Source organism: Rattus norvegicus, chromosome 19 (genome assembly GCF_036323735.1).
Source record: "Rattus norvegicus strain BN/NHsdMcwi chromosome 19, GRCr8, whole genome shotgun sequence".
Classification (NCBI taxonomy): domain Eukaryota; kingdom Metazoa; phylum Chordata; class Mammalia; order Rodentia; family Muridae; genus Rattus; species Rattus norvegicus.
Window position 1 is genome coordinate 56,674,923 of NC_086037.1, and position 17,061 is coordinate 56,691,983.

The following is a 17,061-nucleotide window of genomic DNA, read 5'->3' on the forward strand; positions in this document are numbered from 1 at the left end:
TTGCTACAAACCACAGTGGTGGGGCTTTAAAACCAAAAGAAGACAAGAAAGGAAGCACTTCAAAGCCTTTGCTCCACACTGATTATAACCTCGAACACTGTTCTTCTCACACACAAGCTGACTATGCTTAAGGAAGGAAGTTGTGGTGGTTAGAGAAAGGTGTGACCATGACAAGGCTTCTGGGCTGCACTTCTAACTCCTCTGCTATGTGGACTGCCCCAGCCCTGGAGAAAGCACTTGGGCACATGTTTCCCTTCAGTGGCCGACACTGAAGCTTTATTGAAGTCAGGAGACACTGAGAGCTTTACTAATTATTAAGGCTTTTCAAGAACCTATGTAGAACAGAAGTACTGGGTTATCAGTTCCCTCATGGTCCTCTAGAAAAGCCCAGAACTGGGCTCCCCGCAGTGTGTGTAGCACCTGCCAGCCCTTTATAGCACTGTATCCATCCAAGACCCTCCTCCCCTCTTAAATCCCAACAAACTCCTTTAAAACAACAAGATGAATACAAGGGCCAGAAGAGTATGACGCTGAGAACAGAACTGTCACAGTGACCTCAACTGTACAGAGAATCTTGCAGTTCCACTGGCTTTTCTAACAACCTGAGGCACAAGCCAGAGACAGTCTACAAGGTTGACTGCGGTAAGCAGAAGCCGAAGCAAAGGCACAATAAATCTCCTGCCTTTTTCTACTACTTATGCTCACCGTGGGCTAGAGAGGCGGCCCAGAGGTTGAGTCCTTGCTGCTCAATCATGAGAACCAGAGTTCAATTCCTAACAAACATCTGTAACTCCAGGTCCAAAGGATCTAATGACCCCTTCTGGCCTTGGCAGGCACCCAGTGTCTTCACACACATACAGATGTGCGTGCACGCGCGCAAACACACACACACACACATACACACACACACACACACACACACACACACAATAAATCGAGAGAGAGAGAGAGAGAGAAACATATGGAGACATATTTTAAAATGAGCGAGAAGATAACAGTCAAATATTACCTACCTGTTCCTCATAGACCCTTTCACCCAAGCTTTAAAAAGGTTAAATTTTTTTATTCCATTTACTTATCTAACTTATTGTGTGAAGTGTGTGCATACACTTGCACACACCATAGTGTTTTATGTGGAACCCAGAGGACAACTTTCAGGAGGACACTCTCATCTGCCATATGGTCCTAAGCCTCCCTGGCGATCATTTACAGTCCACTTCCCACCAATACACAAAGGACATCCTCCCTCCTTTGAAGGTGAATGACACTCGATGGCACAGAAGGACCATAATTTATCCTGGTTACTACAGATGAGGAGAAGAGGATGGTGTGGGAGAGCCGAGTCACTGATGTTTCAATGTACAGGCGGCCTATAAGAAACACAGGCCTTGAAAAAGCAGGTTCTGAACTTATGGTTTCTGCAAACCTGGTGAAAAAAGACATCTTCTTATGACCTGAATCTGAGGGTTTGGGGATGGAGAGAGGGTTCAGTGATAAGAGCACCAGCTGCCCTACCAGGGGGCCTGGGTTCGAGTCCACGCACCCATCTGGTAGCTCAGCACTGTCAGTAACTCTCGTTCCAGAGGATCGGACGCCCACTTCTGGGCCCCACAGGCACTGCATGCATGTGGTGATTGGACATGATACAAAGTCCCCATACACATAAAGCAAAACAAAATCTGTAGAATGTATGTTTTGTTTTATTTTATTATTGTTTTTTTTTTTTTTTTTTTTTTTTTTTTTTTTTTTTGTGTAGCCCTAGCTGTCCTGGAACTCACTCTAGACCAGGCTGGCCTCAAACTCACAGAGATCCACTTGCCTCTGCCTCCCAAGTGCTGGGATTAAAGGCATCTGCCACCATACCCGGCTTTACTTTTTATTTTATTTTACTTTGCAAAGATGTCAAAATTACGTTAGAGGGAAAAAAAACAATCTTCAACAAATAATAAGAGGAACCTAGGCATCTACACATAGTAGAACTCAGTTCTTATCTCTCACCCTGTACAAAAAGCAATTCCACAGAGACCAAAGACCTTTCTGTAGGATCTGAAACTGTTAAGAGGAAAATTAGAAAAAGGATTTTCTGAGTAGGATTTCAGCCACTCAGGAAAGAATGCCAATAACTGACAAGACCCATGAAATTTAAACATTTCTCCACTGCAAGGGGCACGATCAAATGAAGAGGAGATGGTCTACGGAATGGGAAGAAACATATACATATGGCTAGCTATACATCAGACAGAGTAGTAATACAACTCAAAAAACTAAATAGCAAGGAATCAAAAGATCCAATCAGTTAAACAGGATAATGGAATGAACAGTTCTCAGAAGATGATTTGAGTGGCAAAAAACCATGAAACAAGCAAGCACTATTAAGTCATCTCCCTGGCCCACCGTTTACCACCTTAAACTGTATGATTCCGTGGCTTGTTAGTGTAGTCTCAGTGTTCCATTAACTCTTACCAACACTTAATTCAGAATGTATTCTCTCCCCAAAAGAAAGCCCCCAATCCCTCCCACGTCCTTCCTGGATCCCTCCTCCAGCTAGAATTTCCTGCACTCCGAGGATAATCTTCCACTCCTGATGCCACCCTTCCAAGTGTCGGGATGGTAAGCGACCACACCACACCTGGCTCTTCCCATGCTGGGAACATTTCTTCTTGTGTAATTCTTGCTCCTCTCTACTTTCCCACTCTCCCACAGCTCACACTGCCTGGATACTGGGACTTAGGAAATGGTACTCCTCCTCCTCCTCATTCTATTTCTTTTTTGTCATTCTTACCACTTCTTTATGTATTATTATTTTTTATACAAGGTCCCATGTATTCCAGGTTGACTTGAACCTGATCCTTTTACCTCCACATCCTCAGAGCTGAGATTACAGCCATGTGACATCCTGCTGGCCTATTTAGTGCTTGTGATGGAAGCCAGGACTGTGTACACACTAGGCAAATATTCTAGAAAGTGAAGCAAATCTACAACCCCAAACATCTGGGTTTTTCTTTTTGTGTTGATTTTATTTATGTGTGTGTACATGACACACTGACACACACACACACACACACACACACACACACACACACACACACACACACACACACACACGTCAGAGAACAACCTGTGGAAGCTGGCTTCTCTCTACCACGTGGGTTATGGGACCTGAACTCAGGTTATCGGACTTGGAGGCAACTCTTCTTGGGTTTCTAAATAAATGTAACACCAGCCTTACAAGTACCACAATCAGTTTATCAGAATTTAAATGATTTTTCTGTTGTTTCTCTAGATCTGCAGGACTAGGAAATGACCCTAGAGGAGAGACAGCGTTGACAGCTCCCGTGGCCTCTTTTAAATCACAGGACACCAACAACAATCAATCATAAGAGAAAAAAAATGATCTGGGAGAAGAAATAATTTCTGGTTCCTCTAATACAGCCTGATTTAAAGGAGACTTCTGTTGTACAGCAGGCTACGGATGAGATCTGCTTCCTTTAATGAGATACTTATTTAATAATGCTTTCTTTTCCTCATCTACCACACTGAAATAGTTACATAAAACCCAAGCCACTTAAATTGCTCTACTGGAAAGTTTTTTGTTTGAATTATAGGAGGGGGAAATACTTTATTGCTCTCTGCTTTTTTTTTTTTTTTTTTTCAGAGCTGGGAACCGAACCCAGGGCCTTTCGTTTGCTAGGCAAGCGCTCTACCACTGAGCTAAATCCCCAACCCCGGAGGAAATACTTTAAAGCATCAGTCCTCACAGATCAGTGCACTTCTTAACCCTCACTGAGAAGCTTCTAGCTACAGTGGGTGGTGACTGGCCAAAGGGCAGAGAACAGGAGACTGACTATAATGTTCGTCCATCCCTCAGTGGAACAGAGCCCACTCTCCCCTCCCCAACGGCCCAGTGACCATCGAGGAAGAGGGGGAGAAAGAGTCTGAGTCAGAGGCAGTAGATGAGTAGATGATCATCAAGAACAGGTCTCTTCTATACCCAGTGGGCAGCAGCACGCTAAGGTCCTGTGTAAGCTCAGACCAGACCAAACCCCAGCATGGGGGGGGGGGGGGGGGGCTGGCCTGGGCACAGAATCGCGCACGCTGGCATGTGTTAGATGCTGGGAGAGAAGGGATCTTCTCCAGCGGATGACCACACAGCCAAGAGTATTTGGGCAGCACAAATTAGTTTTGTTGTTTTTTGTTTCTGAAGTGGGATGGATCTGAAAGGACGGGTAGATCTGGGAGAGGGATGAATATAATAAAAACTCACTGTATGAAACTCTTAAAGAATATGGGATAAAAGCACCATATAAGTAGAGGGCGGTTTGGACTGGGGCAAAGGCTGAGTGGTAGGTGCCGGCCTTGCTATTCTCAAACATGTAGGTCTGATCACTATACACATACCACACAGTAAAAAGAACAGTTTTACTATGGTCCTGCAGTAAGAGAAGAAAATGGAATAAAAAATTTCTCTGCAAATGGAGTCAAAATTCAAATAAAAACTCCAAGTCATAGAAGCCCCTCTGCAGACTCTACTTCTCTGCCTCGGCTTCTTTTCTCGCTTCTGGTTCTCATTTGCTCAGTAAGAGTTAACTGTGAGTTAGAGGAATGTTGTTTCAGCTTTACAGAATGCTTCTAAGGACAGGGTCAGTGCAAGGACCAGATTCTTCATGAACTCGTTAACAGGACGGCTCACTGTGGCCTCAGGGTTCATCAGCAGCAGGAAAAGCTCCACTGGTAATGGCTAGTTGTTTCCTGTACATCTCAGAACGCACAGCAGAGCCATGGTCTCTATTGTGAGTCTGCTTCCTGACTGGGAAGGAAAGAAAATACTTTCATGATGACTATTCTTTTCTTAGGCTGGTGTTACATTTGGCCAAAAGACATCATGAGCAAGGACAGGGCTTCTGCCCCAGGCACTGTCTAATGCCCCCCTTTCCATTTAACTGTGCTCTGATGATGCTTGCTTACTTCACTGGTTTTTAATGATTTTTGTGTCCATACTGACAGTTATCATTAGGACAGTTTTGCAGTAATTGCCTCCTTTTGACCTGTAGAGCCTGGCATCGGCTACTCTTCTCGCTTGCCATCCTTGACCTCCCGTTCCTACTCCCAAGTGAGATTCAAAGCTTTCCTGTGACATTCAGAAAGCTTTGTTGTACAATGTCGAACCTCAGCACCTAATCTGAGAAAACCATTCAAGATTACCATGCTGTCAAGATTACCATGCTGTCAAGATTACCATGCTGTCAAGAGAAAGCCAGGCGGTTCTCTCTGAAGCAAGAGACTGGTGGATTGACAGAGGGATCCAAAACACAACTCTTAGACAAGCCTCTCAGTGATGGACATGAGACAGAGTGTACTCAGCATGGTGCTGACACAACCACAGGCAGGAAGGTTTCTCTCAACTTTATATCCATAGCAGTTGGGCAGGAAATGGGGACAGGGTGGTTGTGGGAAAACTGACCCACAATACCCATACTTTTCATAGCTTTGAACTCAGCACCTCTGAAGAAGGCAGAGCTCTGTTCCTCTTCCTGCTTTCATTTACTCTCACTGCTAAGATCCTCTTTGCATGCTGGGTTCATGTTTTTCTCCAATAAAAAGGCACCATGCATGGATCCATGCCAACAGCTCTGGTTGGAAGAATCAACTGTTCCAATCTCGTATCTCTGTTTGGTTCTTGACCTTGCTGAGGTCCATTTCCCTACGAAAAAGTCAGCTCCCACAGTCTGTTTCACACCTAAAGCCCCAAGGCTTTTACCCGATAGACATTTTAGCTTAGAGCTTTAAGATGTCTGTCATTGGTCTGCACAGAAGGAAACACCACCCCTGCCACACCCCAAGCATAACAGTACAGTAATAGGAGAGGAAGATCAGGTTCCTACTGTGGATGACTTGAGGTGGAGCAACATGGATTACAAGGACTGAGGTTCAATAACCTTAAAACAATGGCTCCGGTGTGGACCTTTGGCCTTCATGATAATCGCCTGTGAGGACCTGGCCTAGTCAAAGTGTGCTGCATATTCAGGGTTTGCTATTACAGGCCTGAGATCAATGCTGAAGGTCAGGAGACTACGTCCTGGCTCTGACAGGAAAGAAACAGGTGAACAGAGACAGAAAGGCAAACTGCTTAGCCTCAGGCTCGGTCAACTTGACAAACCTCTCAGGGAACCATCCACTGCACGTCATACAGACTGAAAGAGAGGATGCGGAAAGCCACAACTACACAATCTACAATAGTCAGATTTTGACTTTCCAAAGTAGCTCTAAAAACTTCACCAAAAAAGAGTCAACACTCCTGCAAGAGAGTCTATGCCACCCACTCCCACTCTGGAAGCAAACCTTTACTCCTCTCTGCTCCACTGCTTAAAAAGGCGCTGTGAGTTCTGTCAGTCAGCGGCCTCCCTACCCTGAGAGATGACTTGGTTTGTCTTGGGAAAGTGCATACGGCCTCCTCTCCTTTCATCTGACAGTGGTCAGAACCAAGTACTGACTTGAGTTACGGTCTCACTGCATAGCTCAGGATGACTTCACTCTTACAGAAATTCCCTGCCTCAGCCTCCCAAATGCTGTGCTCACAGACATGGACCACTACACAAAGCATTATATCTTTATTACAAATAGAAAACTGAATAATAAAAAAAGGAAGCTAGTGAACAGAGACCCTGTTACAACTGGTGAAGACCCAGAAGATCTGGCAACTTACTACAAGACAAAACTCATGGACCCTAGAAGAGTGGACGGCTTTCGAATGAGGTAGACGAGCGAGGAGTGGCAGGAATGGACATCCTGTCGTGCTCTCATCTCACTGGAGGTACCGCATTTCTCACAGTACGTATGCTGGAGATGCGACTTTCCTACACAGGCCTTATCAGGGTGTTCCGAGGTTGTTGAAAGTTTATCTGCTTACTGGTTGTAATGACCATTAATGGTAATAATTACAAACTACTTTTCGGCACCTTTGTGCACCTCTGTGGTTGTTTTAATTTCTCACAGGAATAGTGAGTGGAATTATGGGGAACATGGTATCTGTGCTGGCTAGTTTAACGTTAATTTGACACAGGCTAGAGTCATCTGAGAGAAGAGAGCCCCAATTAAGAAAAGGCCTCCATAGACTGGTCCACAGGCAAGCCGCTGGAGGATTTTCTTAAGGAGTGACTGTTAGAGGAGGACTTAGTCCATTGCGTGTGGTGCCACTTCTAGGCAGGCAGTTCTTGGTTCTAAAAGAAAGCAGGCTGAGCAAGCCATGAGGAGCAAGACTCAAAGCAACTCCGGCCTTCAAGTTCAAACCCTGCATGAGTCCCTGTCGTGACTTCCCTCAGTGATGGAAAGTTGCCTGGAATCGTAAGCTGAAATAAACCCTTTCCTCTCCAAATTACATTGGTCACAGTGTTTCATCACATCAATAGTGACCCTAACTGTATAGTAACTATTTTTTTGAGAAACTGTCAACTTCCTTCCTAAAAGGCTGCAAAGCACATCATATACAATAAGGGTCTCAGTATCTCCACTCTAAGGCTAACTCTTATTATGCTCAGCGTTTTGTTATTGTTGTTCTGGTTTTTTGTTTTGTTTTATTTTGTTTTTGAGAAACAGCCTCTCTGCAGTGCACACTGACCTGAAACACAATCCTCCTGCCTCAGGCTACGGAACATTGGGATAACAAGTGATGAACCCAACCACCACTACTGGCTCATCTTTAAAAAAAATTATTTACTTTTTATTTTATTTTACATGGGTGCTTTGCCACATACACATCTATGCACCACAAAAGTACCTGGTGCCTGGTGGGGCCAGAAAAAGGTACAGATGTTGAGAATTGCTATACGGGTTCTGGGAATCCAACCCAGGTCCTCTGGAAGAGGACCTTTTAACCTGTAAGCCCCCCAATTATTATATGAGCTATCCTGGTGGGAGTGACGTGGAATATCATTGTGGTTTGATCTGCATTTCCCTAATTAATTATATATAGCAAGCTCTTTAAGTAAATATTATCTTAACTGGCCAGATTTTAAGTACCAGATAACCTTGAATCCCACTGAAATTCTTGCCAGAAACCACAAGAACACACAGTGTAAGTCTGTTCACTGCAGGACTTTATGCTGTCACAGAGATGAGAAATGGATCCAAGTTTAACAAGGAAAGTTACCCAAATACCACAACTACCTTGGTTGCCAAACAACCGGTAAGAAAACTTGTAAGTGGATGATCACTGACTCCAGGGTATGTGAATGGAAACCAAATGGGGGGAGCTCTCTGGTACAAGAAGTTTCATCTGTGGAAGCAAATATAGCCGTGCTTATGTAGAAACAAAGCCATCTTTCTCTATAGCCAATGAGCCTAATTTGTATCCAATAGTGAATTACAAAGATAAAGAAGGGAAAAGCCCTTCCACAGTCACCAGCACATCTCTAGTAAAATACACTTCAAGGACAAACAGAACCAAAAATAATAGATAGCCAACACTGACTTATCATACAGGCAATGATGGTGACGCTGTCTGTCACTCTGAGGGTGAGTGTCCTGAGATAACGTAGATGTGTATCTAGATCTTGCACCCCTCCTGCTGTTCTTCCTGGGTTAAGGAGGAAGAAGACTCCTTCTTCCAAACTTGGTTTAGAAAAGCCAGACTGGGGGGCGGGGGGGGGGGATGAGAAAAATAGTTCAGCGGTTAGGAGCACTGACTACTCTTCCAGAGGTCCTGAGTTCAAATCCCAGCAATCACATGGTGGCTCACAACCATCTGTAATGGGATCCGATGCCCTCTTCTGGTGTGTCTGAAGACAGCTACAGTGTACTCATATAAATAAAAATAAATTAAAAAAAAAAAAAAAAAAAGGTGCCAGACTGCCTTCACAGTCACAAAATAAAAAACAAAGCCAGGGGTGGTATTTTTTCAGTCAATTGAAAAGCCCTAGAAGTAAAACCAACTAGGAAACAGCTTCTTATCCCTATTGTCTCGAGATTTTCCTACTAAAAGGAGCCGGGGTGTTCAGTGACTCTCTAGAGAAAGAGGATTTATCAGAATGGCTCACAGGCAGTGGTCTACCCGGCTCAGCAATGGCTGCCCACCAATGGAAGGTCAAAGAGAACAGTAGCTGCTTGGTCCACAAAGCTGGAAGTCTCCACTGGTCTTCAGTCTATCACAGAATCCCAAAGACATAGGCTCTAAGGTCAGGAAAGGAACAGACTTGCCAGTGACAGCAAGCAGGCAGACAGAGCTAGTGTCCTTCTTCCATGTCCTTCAGATAAGCTGCCAGCAGCCCGTGGGGCCCACATTAAAGGTGGATCTTTCCACCTCAAAAGGTCTACATTAAAAGTGGGTCTTCTACCCTCAAATGATTTAATTAAGGGGGAAAAATCCCTCACAGGTGTACTCAGCCACCTGAGTCTTAGCTAATTTTAGATATAGTCAAGCTGACAACCACCACAAGCAGAAAATGCACAAAATGGGTCTTGATTACTTGGCCACGCCAGAAAAAATGGCAGCTGTCAAAGGGCATGTGAACTTATATGAAGTAATGATAGACAAAGATGAAAAATGTGCAAATCGGTAAAGATGGGAACTACAATAAACTGAAATAACACCAAGTATTCATTACATTCACAGTTTCAAAAAATGACAATCAGAATCTGAAAAATAATGTAATGGCTTCATGATACAAATACTTAACCAGTCACTATTGAAAAATGTTAATAACTGAGTCAGTCTGCAAACACGTAAATAAATAAAAACATTTACTTTTCATATATGAACTAAAGAGAAATTTTGTTAGTCTTTGATTATTACTTACAATACTTATAAAGACATCAATTTCTCCTCCTCCCTCAGCATTTTCCAATCATGACCAGATTTAGAACCATCAGCAGCTACTAATATCACAAAACACTTTTTTTTTTCCCTTTTCTTTTTTTCCGGAGCTGGGGACCACAAAACACTTTTAAAATTGAAACAAAAATTTAAATTTTGTGGGTTTCCTAGTACCAAAATTTTATTCAACATTTTTAATACCGAGCATGATACAGTCTTGGTAATAAAAAAGTAATTCAGCGAGGGGTGGTAGCACTTTTGTTCCTGGCACTGGGGGAGCAGAGATAGAGCTGTGTAAGCTGGTCTACACAGTGAGTTCTAGGCTAGCCAAGGCTACACAGTGAGACTCAGTCCCCAAAACAAGTAACAAACATTTATATATGTATATATGCTCAGATATATATATGAGATTTAATCAAGTCTCTAGATCCAATTCCCAATCTGTAAGAAACACAAAGGTCAGAGAAACATTAAATGTCACCATGAAGTCAGGTGGGTGCACATGCCTGTAACACTAGCACTTGGAGGTTGAAGACTGGAGGTCCAGATATTCAAGGCCAGCCTGGGCTACCCAAGATTCTGTCGGGAAAAAAAAAAAGCCTTTCTCTGAGAATGTATCCAACAAAATCTAGGATATGGGAGATGCCATGGGATAAGCACAATCTAGTTTCTTCAACATATACAGTCCAGGTGTAAATAAATAAATATTCACTAAGGCTCAAAGGCACGGAGACTACCAACACTACCTTTAATGGGCAGAATTGGATCCAAGTAACTGCAGAGCCAGTGAACACCAGACAACAACGGGCTCTCTGACCATGATGGGATGCCTGCAGCAGAACAAAGTCCCCTGGTCCAGGCTGGTCTCACACCTGCTCTCTAGCTGAGGATGACCTGAATGACCTCCTGACCCGACTCTATTTGCCAAGTGCTAGAATTATAGGATGTGGCATAAAACTAACTTAATTTTTACATACTGAAGCTGAGTAAAAATAAATAAATAAGTGAATAAGAAAGGCCTGTGAAATAATGATTTTAAAAGTCGTTAGGAGGGTTTTGGCTTCTTTCCCGAGAGCTTTGTATCATTTACTGAACTCTCTGCTCTGTGCCTTTCAGAGAACAGAAAAGACTATCTGTAACTGAAATAGAACGCTTATCCGCTCTGCTTCCAGTATTATTATGTTTAAAAGGATTTCTGCAGAAATTATCATAAGGAATCTTAATGATACCACCCATGTCTCCCCTGAAACAGGTGCAGTCCCCTCATACCAACATCACAACAGGAAATAAGCTGGACTGCTGGGGCGAACACAGTATTTCCCGCTGAGGGAGTATTTTAGGATTTACAACCTTTATGTATTTTCTAGTTCTCAAAATGAATGACATCCACACAGGGGAAAGCCCTTCACTTAGAAAATGGACAAAAGCATCCTCACTCCAGGAATGCCCAATACCCCCCACGCTGATGGTTGTTCTTCTTCCAACATGGCAGCCATGATCAGTTATAGGGTACCAGGATACTTATCCGTCACCCTTGTCTCTCTGCCTTTGCCTCCTGCTCCCACCTCCTTGGAAAAATGTCACGATACAGTGGGAAGAAGAACCCCAGTTGTAAAGTCAGATAATCTGTCTCTTAAGACACTGAGCAAACTAATACAACTGTATGAACTTGTTTTTTTAGATGTGTAGAAGTGGATAAAACGGTTCCCTAGTCTTAGAGATGATGCAGATTAGAAAGTCATGATAGGGTTATGGGGACTGGAAAGACAGCCAGGGCTGAAGACTGTTTGCTGCTCTTGGAGAAGACTCAATCCAGTTCCCAGCACCCATGTACAGTGGCTCACAATTGCTTGTAGCTCAACCTTCAGAGGATCCAATACCCTCTTCTGGACTAATGGGGTACATACATCACGTGTATATACAGCCTCTCCCACCCCCCCCACACCTCATTAAAAAATAAAAATATTTTTAAAAAAAGCTAGGAGTTCACTAAGTAACTGTTACTTCTGTTCTCTTTGTGTCTGTCCTACTAAAAGAACAGAGAGCCAAGCTCTATAGCCATCACTACCTGAGGGGCGGCAAAGTGTCTCTGAGGAAAGGAAGAATTGGTACCATTTCATTTTAAAAGAGTGACTGGCAGATAAAACTATACTCATTCACAGTTGGAAACTTCACAGACACAGTCTCATTTCTCAAAAATGAACTAAGTCTGTCACTTCAAGGAGAATGGCTAACAGCTCTGGTTGCCAATGTCAAATTGTGAGCTTTAGCATTTTGAAAAACTTATACATACGACCATGGGTTGGACAACCTCCCAGTGCTTTCTGTTTCTCAGGAAATTGGCAGTATAATAATCAATGTTATTTACTGAAGCTACTGAGTGATGTCAGCCAACATTAGAAGAGCAGCATAGTCCAGCAACTAGGTATCTTCCAAATGAATGATGTCGTGCTACAGGTCATGCTGGTGAGAAGCTCCTCAGGCTGCGATGAAACTGTATCAAGCGCACAGACAGGGCTCAGACTGTACTCATAACTAAAGCTGAGGACACCAGCACTCTCCACACTGTAGCACAACAGCACAGGACAGCCAACATTAGCCAACCTGCTAAACCGCTCCTTTCTCAACTACCTGTCTGCAGAAAGCAATCTGTCAGGGCAGACCACATGCTCACACAGATGTGAGGCTAGCTATGCTGTATTAAGCCAGACATTAAAGGGATGTACAACAATGCTATTTTTTCTAATTAAAAAAAACATATTAACATGCAACAGGCTTATCCTTATTGTTATTAAAAAATGAATTGCAAGTTGAGCACAGACACACATCCTTATAATCCCAGCACTTGAAAGGTAGAGGCAGGAAGATTGTTGTAAAGCCAAGTGCTACCTGGTTTACAAGTGCACAGGGCTGCACAGTGAGATCTTGTCACACAAAAATGAACAAACAGAAAAGGATATCAAATATTTTTATTTTCTCTCAACTCTAATTTTACTTACAATAAATAACAAATTAAAACTCAGCCAAGGGCTGGAGAGATGGTTCAGTGGTCAAGAGAGCATTCAGCTTTGCCAGATGACCTGACTTTAGTTCCTATTACCAAGACAGCTCACTCCTCCACGCACACCGCACACACCCAGAAACATATACATAATTAAAAATAATAAAAACAAAATGTATAAACCTGCTCAATAATTCTGAAGAGTGGAAAGAGCCTGAAGATCAGAACGCGGATTTAGAGCGTTGTGCACATTAGCTTCTCACACATTAGCAGGGGAAGCCAGAGGTTCTATTAACAGGGAATAATTCACACCCACGGCTCTAAAATAGCAAAGCTCTGTGGAAGCAACTATGCTGTTGATTAAGTGTTAGATTCTAGTCAGTGCATTAGCACCAACCCCTGCAAAAAGACCCAGGGGAGGAGAGGGAGGGCGAGGCACGGCCATTTTGAAAACCATTCAACCAGTCTTCCCTGAAATAACAGCGTAGTTATGACCTGTAAGCTGTCATCACTATACCAAGACTAACCACTTCTGCTCACCTTCTGCCAGATTCTCTCTCCTACAAGGGTTAACAGCCAGCAAATCTAGACATTCAGGACCATTAAATATTATGCTTTGTTTACTGTGTTACCTCAAATCCCCTGACTGAGCTACTTTTCAAGGAAATAGTTGTCCCCAGTGTATGACTACAGTCCTAACTACTTAGAAGGCTGAAGCAGAAAGATTACTTGAGCCTTTGAACTGAAGATCAGTTCAGGCAATACAGCGAGACTATCTCAAAAAACTCCCCAAACACAAAAGACCACCACAGCAAGTTTGAGGCTAATCTGGGCTACACTGAGACCCTGTCTCAAAAACAGCGATCAAAAACCATCCAGAGTATTAAAAACTTATTTTGTGATTAACCTGCCTCGCCCTTCTACTACACCCCTCCCACCCCTACCTGACTTTGGTGTGCTGGGGATTGAACTCAGGGTTTTGTGAGTTAGGCAAGTAAGTACTCCATCAGCATGACTCATCTTTAGCCCACACTGTGTCTGTATGCACACAATGTTCTAGATGGTGATAGACCCATCATGGCCACTGACTCAAAACTGTCACCAAATGTAAGGCTGTAGGTCACATCTTATTTCCACCGGTTATTGGCCTGGGAGGAGGGGCAAGTGGAAAAGAAGGGTCTCACCCAACACAGTAATGTCTCAGAGCAGAAGGGAGAAATAGCATTTTGCTATCCCTTCCCCTTATGGGTTCCTGAGGGCCAAAGAGTCAAGTTGTATGCCAAGTTTACACACCTGCATATGTGTATGCCTTTTCTAGGAAGCAGGTCCATCATCTTTGTCAAATATCAAAGGCTTCATTTAAGATATAAAAAAGGTTAAGATTTACCTGAAATGTAAATAAATATTAAAGTGTAGTGAGAGTAAATAAGAAGTCATCTAAGAAGTCAGATCAGAAATGACTTCTGGGGCCGGGGGTGCACACCTTTAATCCTAGCACTCAGGATCTCTGAGGCAGGTGGATCTCTGAGTTTGAGGCTAACCTGGTTGTAGGAGAGCAAGTTGTAGGATAGCCAGGGCTACACAGAGAAACCCCTTGGAAAAGAGAGAGAGAGAGAGAGAGAGAGAGAGAGAGAGAGAGAGGGGCACAGACACAGACACAGACACAGACACAGACACAGACAGAGGGGAGAGGGAAGAAGGAGGGAGGAAAAAAGAAAGAGATGCCTTCTGAAATTCGAACCTTCCTGGCTGACTGTAGTGCTCTTTCTGAACACTGCAGACCAGCCGGGCGCTTTCATGTCTAGCTTTCCCCACACCATACGCACAGTCCCAGGACTGCCTTGTAGTAAGCAGTCTGCAGTAACTCCTCCTCACTAGATGATGTAATTAGTGATGAGGAAATGCAAACCAAACCTCTAGGAACAGCACTGCACACTTGAATGGCTGACAACTTTCCAACCTTCTTACAGTAAGCACTGGAGTGACAGCTCTGCCTTCTCTGAAAACTACATATACCATCTCCTTACTTTAACAGTCACCATATCTAGACAAGCCAGAGTATAGTTACAATTCTTTCAAACTTCTAGCTGTAACTCAATGGGTCATGAATCAACTAAGAGGCTGTCTTAGTTAGGGTCCTATTGCTGTGAAGAAGAAACAATGACCAAGACAAGTCCTATAAAGGGGAACATTTCACTGGGGCTGGCTTACAGTTTCAGAGGTTCAGTCCAGTATCATGGTGGGCAGCATGGCAGCCAGGAGGAGGCTCTCTTTCACAGTGGAGGCAGCATCAACATAGACGGCCTCAAAACCCACCTCAGCTTCCCACACTTCCCACAAGAAGGTAATAGCACCGCTCCTTATGGCCAAGCACGTTCAGACCGCCGCAGACTCAGAGCCAGTGTTAGCTTTTTGTCATGGTATGGAAAGAGAGAACACTTGACCCAAACCTTCATCTTCCTAATAAAGTTGTTTTGGGGCTCCAGAAACCCTGTGTCTCAGTAAGGAAGGAGGGAGGTAAGTGGACAATGAACAAACAACTCCCCTGAGGGCTACAGAAGGCAACCACATGAAGAAGGCTGCCTGAAAATGTGCTGTACCGCTTACCCACTCACTTAGGTATGTTCTGTACGCAAGAAATGTAATAGAAAGAAAGAAAGCAAAGCTCTACTACCAGAAGTACCTTCACCTGGGTGTGGGGTGTGATGGTTTGTATATGTTTGACCAGGGAGTGGCACTACTGGGATGTGTGGCCTTCTTGGAATAGGTGTGTCACTGTGGGCATGGGCTTAAAACCTTCACCCTAGCTTCCTGGAGTCTCCCACCTGCAGCCTTCCAATGAAGATGTAGAACCCTCAGCTCCTCTCGAGCCATGCCTGCCTAGACGCTGCCATGCTCCTGCCTTGATGATTATGGACTGAACCTCTGAACCTCTAAGCCAGCCCAAATATATGTTGTCCTTTGTAAGACTTGCCTTGGTCCTGGTGTCTGCTCATAGCAGTGATCCCCAACTCAGACAGGGAGTGCACACCTTTGATCCCAACACTCAGGAGGCAGAGGCGGGCATGGCTCTGAGCTGAAGGCTACTTAGTGAACAGCCATAACAGCCAGGACTACAAAAACAGACCCTGGGGGTTGGGGATTTAGCTCAGTGATAGAGCGCTTGCCTAGCAAATGCAAGGCCCTGGGTTCGGTCCCCAGCTCCGAAAAAAAAAGAAAAAGAAAAACAGACCCTGTCTAAAATAAAGAAAAGATAGATACTGCTGATACAGAAGGAAGCAAGCCAGAGCAAGCAGACTGGGTTCCCACTGCCTAGAGTTTACAGCCTCCTTCTGTCAACATGGCCCTATGTATGCATGCAGGTGACCCTGCCCAGTAAACTGTTAGAGCTAAAATGTTGGGTGTAAGCCACAACTCACATCTCTATAAGCAGCCACCAATATTAATGGTAGAATGATCCTTCTTTAAATATCACAGAACTTGCTTCTTTCAGACAAGAACTAAAAATCTCATTTAAAAACCAAATGTTAGGGGGTTGAGGATTTAGCTCAGTGGTAGAGTGCTTGCCTAGCAAGCGCGAGGCCCTGGGTTCGGTCCCCAGCCCCCCTCCCAAAAAAACCCAAAAAACAAAAAACTAAATGTTAGGTCAGATATTATAATAATTTAGAAAGGATAACCTTTCCTACTCCTTTGTTGAGACAAGGAATCTCTACATATCCCTGGCTGTCCTGGAACTCACAGAGATCTGTTAGCCTCTATATCTTGAGTGCTGGGATCAAAGGTACGGACCACTGAGTCTGGCTAGGGATAATCTTTTAAAAGGCTCCAATGATGAAACACACTTTGTTTCAACAGAGCTCTCAGGCCCCTACAGAACCACTCTGAGCACATGGGCGTGCTCTCTCTGTTGTCTGCTTTCTCTGAATCTCTTGATGCTGTTTCTTTTTCAGTTCCTGTTTTCTTATATTCATTTTCAGCACTTTTGTTAATTCTTTGTCTTCCTCTTCTATCCCACATTGTGTAGCCATGGCATGGGCTGAAGCATGGTTTAAGAAAACCAACAAAAAAGTCTCTCTTGACCTCAATTTCCATCCATACAAGAAGACAAAAAAGTTCAAGAATTTAATGAAGTTACTGGATCCTGAGGTGCTTCTGTTTAGATCAAACATATTCAATTTCTTATCTCATGTGAACTTTAGTGGTTGTCAGTAGTCAGACGGACAATCCTGGGTGGGGAATGCTGGCCCCTTTC

At 43.7% G+C, this 17,061-nt stretch overlaps 1 protein-coding gene and 1 long non-coding RNA gene across 3 annotated transcripts in view; one reads left to right on the forward strand and one right to left on the reverse strand.

The window, feature by feature from the left end:
- The window catches only part of LOC134483372 (uncharacterized), a 36,497-nt gene extending 24,527 nt beyond the window's left edge, over positions 1-11,970 (forward strand). Inside the window, exon 3 of the long non-coding RNA XR_010060238.1 lies at positions 3,284-11,970. This is a non-coding gene — a long non-coding RNA (uncharacterized LOC134483372). The remainder of the gene's footprint in view (positions 1-3,283) is intronic.
- Cfdp1 (craniofacial development protein 1) overlaps positions 1-17,061 on the reverse strand; it is a 105,504-nt gene that overhangs the window by 47,327 nt on the left and 41,116 nt on the right.